Here is a 6,000-nt window from a genome sequence, read left to right on the forward strand (position 1 = left end):
TAACATTTATTCATCTTCATGTCATTGCATACCTGAATAACTTTAGCCATAGCCATTACTAAAGGAGAGATCAACAAACAATTTGCTACAACATGTTTTCGGTGACAAAAAACGAAATAACCACAACAACTGTTGGACAGGAAAGAATGCCACCACTGTTTTTACACACAGATTTTGTCATCAGTCAGTCTCACCCCACAGGTACACGTCCAGGTTTGGAGGTACATCTTGGGATAAATCTTTTATTCTGCGCAGGCCAAACAGACCATAAGTGAAGTCATTTTCGCAGTGTGTGCAATCCTCTCCATGCTGAGCAGAAACAGCTGCTCTGGGCCAGAATCTATCTGCTGCGTGGAGGACGGGAATTTACTCTGTGACAACCTCATTACAGCGTGGAGAAGGATGATGGCCAAAATAAAGAAACGACAACACATGCCGGGTCGAGTCAAACAGTGGCTGAGCGCTGAGGTGATGCGTTAAGCTGAAGCAAGAAATTGAAAATTTAACAATGTAAACAGACTGAAGCAACTTGAATCAAATGTTTTTAAAACATACAAAACCAACTAAACTAAGAGAACTCAGAGTAGACACTACATTTCATTTGAAGGATACAAATTGTTCATAACGTTATGTACTATATGTGAATCATTCAGACAAAAAAAAAACGTAGACAGAGAAACAAATTAAAAATATAAAGAGTAAATTATGTAAAACAACAATTTAAAAAAGTAAATGAAAAACTTTCTCTTTGATTAAAAAAAAAATCTAAAACTGAATCTGGTTTCACTTAATTAAAAATAATTTCATAAGAATCAACTGAAAAGTAATGGGTCCCAGAGGAGTTCAAGACATCACAGTCCATCAAAACATGCTTCAGAGATAATGGACTCTGGCATAAGAGGCATTGATCTTCACCCATTAACAAAAACCTACGTCTGGAGTGGCCTATTCAACAGCGGGTGCAGATCATTTGGTCCTACCAATTTAAAAAATGGACATAACGTTTTCCATCAACCACAGGATTGATTTCGTAAAGTTTATTTGTGCTATACCGATCCCATTAGTAGGCCTGTCGCGATAATTAAATAACCGTCTAATCGCGATTATTTGATTATTGTGCTTTTTATACGGCACAAGGGGGAGTCATCCACCAAAAGAAACAGAAGAGCACCAGTTTGGTTTTCATGCACTGTATAGCCTATATCATCCGAAGCCATGCCATATCTTAATGTGTGAGGGACAGAATTATATTTACATTATTAAATTTAAGTTTACAGAAATTGATCTTCCTTCTGCAGCAGTTGTCAGTCATTCTCCGCTCAGCATTCAAACAGCACATCACGTTCAGTTATGACAGTCAGCACGGTAAAACTCTCTCTCCAAGATTATATATTCCCATTATAATACTTGATGTGTAGATAAAGGTCTGGGGATTCGCATAAAATTACATATTACTGGAGTTCATTGCTCTCTCATTTCTCTTCTCTTTGTTTGTACCGTGTGGAGTGCAGCGCGCTGTGACTTATGTTGCTTCAAGCACATCATTCTGCACCCTAGATGTGCATAAGCGCTGCGACTCCATGTTGCTTCAAGTTAGGGATGTAACGATTACCGGTTTGACGATAAATCATGATAAAATTCCCCACGGTTAGTATTACCGTTTCATATTTTAATTATCATTAAAATCGTATTAGATTACAGCGATTTGAACAACTCACGATAGATAAATACTGTCCAGCATAAAGCACAGTTTTAAGTAACAGTCGTGCGCACAGCATGCAGAGTAGTTTCGTTTTGAGTGAAAACAGGGCGGAAAAGCTGGGAGGTTTTAAAAGAGTGCTAAGGGAATTATACAAATTAATTATATGAATGTACCTCTGAAGGTTCTGACTGTCTTCAGAAACGATTCGATGGCATTTTGTTTTCATCTTCGCTCCATGTAATGCCTAAAGGAAGTGTTCTTAATCGCAAAACTGCTTTGTCTACGGAGGTTACGGGAAACAGCTCTGTTTCAGTTTTTCCATAAGTGCCACCTGCTGTCAGAGAGTGGATTTACAGAGACTTATATTTACATTCAGCCTGTGTGCGGTTTCTGTCTGGCCAAAAACGGACCGAATTTGCATGCTCTGCTGTAAATTTTGACTGGTCTATGAAAAACAGTGTGGATTCTACACATCTGAACAATTCAGATAAATTATCTGGAATTATATATGGAGCAGATTAAATACATACAGTGGTGTGAAAAAGTGTTGGCCCCCTTCCTGATTTTGAACAGCTGAAGAAAAACAAAATGAAGACTTTGGAGTGGCCTAGTCAAAGTCCTGACCTGAATCCTATTGAGATGCTGGGTCATGACCTTAAAAAGGCGGTTCATGCTCGAAAACCCTCCAATGTGGCTGAATTACAACAATTCTGCATAGATGAGTGGACCAAAATTCCTCCACAGCGCTGTAACAGACTCATTGCAAGTTATCGCAAACGCTTGATTGCAGTTGTTGCTGCTAAGGGTGGCCCAACCAGTTATTAGGTTTAGGGGGCAAATACTTTTTCACACAGGGCCATGTAGTTTTAGATTTTGTTTTCCCTTAATAATTAAAAAACCTTCATTTAAAAACTGCATGCTGTGTTCACTTGTGTTATCTTTTACTAATATTTAAATTAGTTTGATGATCTGAAACATTAAAGTCTGACAAACATGCAAAAAAATAAGAAATCAGGAAGGGGGCCAACACTTTTTCACACCACTGTATTTATTTTTAATGTAATTGTGTTTGTTGTTGTTTTATTATTTTCTCTCTCTTTCCATCCTTGAACCCCTAACTCTTATTCTTGGCATATGTTTTTTTTTTCCACTTTTGTATTTCCTAAATGAAACTTTTTCAAAGCTTTATTTGAACATATTTACATTAGATATTTGAACATGCTATTAAACTGTTGTCATTCAAGTTGTCATTTAAAATATGAACATCATTGGTAATGTTATTGTTTTAGAGATTATGTAAACAAAAAAAGTCATTTTATTTGTTGTTTGTTGATTTTTAAATATATAACTTGAAGATTTATGTGTCAGTACTTTTTGAACATCTCCAGCACATTTTAACAATACCGTGATAATACTGATAACCGTGATAATTTTGGTCACTATAATCGGGATAGGAAATTTTCATACCGTTACATCCCTACTTCAAGTGCACCATTCTGTACCCTGGCTATGCATAAGGGCTTTGTGCTGCTCTGTTTGAAGCCTTTCACATTATCAAAGTTTTGCACACAGAAAGATTATTAGAAGCTTTTATTTTTCTCATGATTTCTATCTTATTTTCATGAATGTATTTTGTAATAATACAAATAGTTAACAGAATAAATATGATTAAATTGTATAATGTGCACCAAATATTTTTTTCAAGATATTGTTTTTGCTGCTAAATTATACAGTCAGCTAGTTTAATTTCATAGCTTATATATTTTTATTCAAATGTAGTTTTTCTCTGTAATTAGGAAGAGAGTATTTAGTGGATTATGTTTAATAAAGGGTTTTAAAAAGAGTGACCATTAGTTCCACAAACACAGTATTGATATTCTGTAGTGGTCCTGTCTGTTGACAGGATGATATTCCTTATTCAGGAGATAACACATAACCAGCCCATTAAGCCATTATGTCACTACAGAAAAGTTGTATGCTAAGGCTGTTTGGAGAAGGTTGAGATGCATCTAAACACAACACACAAACTAAAAAGTTGAGACATCAGCTGGTTGAGACAGCCTGACAGAGACTTCAGCACAGCAGCGTTCACATCCTCTCTGCCTCGACACACTTCCTCATGATGACATGACCATATGCCAGGCCTAAGTGAAGATGAAAGCACGGTCCTCTGCTCTGTGCATTTAACAATGTTTAAGTAGGTCACAGAAAAGATAGGAATGTCAGAATTTCTTGCTGTTAGGAGAACAGTCTCTGGAGAATTTACATACATGTGTCAGCAACAGGCGTAAAACATTTAGTGCAAGTGAACAGTAATATAAGCATCTTTTTCACAGCTGAGCGGGACAACGAACATCACCTTTGACATACAGGCTCCTCATTGCTCAAGATTTGCATTGCGTTTTCTTACTCAACATGAGCTGTCAGGAAGGAAGAAACAACACAAACAGCAGGAAACATTTCTATCAATGATTTTGACTATATCTTGCTCGTTCATTCATCTTCTTGTCTCTCCTGCTGCGAGCAACTGTCTTTTCAGGGAGGCTGCATCCTTGAGCACTGCCTCGCCTCCTGCCTACGGATTCTTGTTAATGGACGTGGGAGAGGGTGAGGGGATCAGTGACAAATAGCCTCCGGTCAAAATGACTGCCTGACTGACTGTCTGAAGAAAAGCCCAGCACCTTCTGAGAGAAAACACAACTTGGCGACTGTAGCATCCGTTTATTAAGCGTGGGAAGGTGAAAGTAGGGAACAATGAAGGGGAAAATGGAAAGATAAATAAATGTGGAATATGACTCCTGTGTGTGCTGGCCGGACAGACTGAGAAGGGATTTATCTGCCCCCCTAACAGTCAGCAGAGTCACGTGAGGAAAGAACTTAATGGAAAAGAGCGGGGGGGGGGCCTCGCCTCCTGCCTACGGATTCTTGTTAATGGACGTGGGAGAGGGTGAGGGGATCAGTGACAAATAGCCTCCGGTCAAAATGACAGTATAAGAGATAGAGAATCTTCGAATGGCACTATTAATAGTCTCTCCTCAAGACACAAAGCACTCACTGTAGTATCTGCCCAAGGGGCTGGGTGAAAAAAGGCAGCATTGAGATGTGATTTTCAACTTTACACAGGCTCCAGCTGTCCAGACACTGTGTGACTGTACAGTGTTGCTCTAGGGGCATAAATGATTCATTTAGGATTTCTTGATTTAGAGATAAATGTTAATTCTTATTCAGTCTCAAGGGGTACAAAAGTGGAAAGAGAGTGGACAGCTGATGTGATTTCACTATGATCAGAATTATATTTTTTACTCTAAATCAGATTCTCAATTCACAATTACATTCAAAACCAGATTCTGATTATACATACGTATATATATATATATATATATATATATATATATATATATATATACATACATACAACATATATATATAAGTGCTGGCCACTAAAAAACATTTTTTTAAATCGTGATTAATCGCATGATTTGCTGCGATTAATCACATTGTTATGCACACAATTCAATAATGAATTCAAAAGTAGTGTATTGTGCACTTTTTACATTTAAAAGTACTGCTATATGAACAAAAGTGCAATAACATTTGGTTTGCAAACACTTAAACAAATAAGGTGCTTTATTTACAGCAGCAGTAGCCTATTGCCTTTACATAGTAGCAGTTAAAATATTTCTTGTAAATCTCAACTTATAACATTAATGTAATCAAATTAAATATAAAACCAAAGCTATTTGCCACTGCCAGGGCATTGACGTTTTTATAGAAATTATTTTATAGTTTGCTATAGAAAAACAATTTATGCTCAGAGTCCAGAGCCTCGATCATAACATTTTAACAGGCACCTTCCGAGTAGAGACCTGCACGATCGCGGGACCTAATGCAGTAGAGTGCGGCGTGGGATAACACTTGATGGGCGAGTGCGGGTGGGTCGAGACTCGTGTGTGCGGGATGCGGGAGAATAAGGGTGTATCACACTAGGCAATCTTAACCGTGCCCGAGCGCATCTGATCGCCAAAGCCCGGTTCGTTTAACTAGTGTGAACTTCTGATACGTGCAGCATGATTGCGTGGACATTTCTGAGAAGCAAAAGTCTGTAAAAAATAGGTCTGTAAAGCAATATATTGTGAGAGGGATGTGTGTGTTACCACGTCCCAAACGACTCAAAATAATAAACCACAAAGTTAACGAAATGATGCACTCCACTGTGCTGAGCGAGAGCGCTTCTCTGCTGTCTTCACGCACTATTCCTATTTCCCACTTATGAAGTCGTGAGCGCTTCATGTGAGTGC

The 6,000-nt window shown here is 38.0% G+C and overlaps 1 protein-coding gene across 1 annotated transcript in view; it reads right to left on the bottom strand.

The window, feature by feature from the left end:
- The window catches only part of LOC107556943 (breakpoint cluster region protein-like), a 102,650-nt gene that overhangs the window by 22,965 nt on the left and 73,685 nt on the right, over positions 1-6,000 (bottom strand). The gene's annotated exons all lie outside the window — the stretch shown is intronic.

This window comes from Sinocyclocheilus grahami, unplaced genomic scaffold, assembly GCF_001515645.1.
Source record: "Sinocyclocheilus grahami isolate Dianchi unplaced genomic scaffold, SAMN03320097.WGS_v1.1 scaffold584.1, whole genome shotgun sequence".
In the NCBI taxonomy this organism is placed as follows: domain Eukaryota; kingdom Metazoa; phylum Chordata; class Actinopteri; order Cypriniformes; family Cyprinidae; genus Sinocyclocheilus; species Sinocyclocheilus grahami.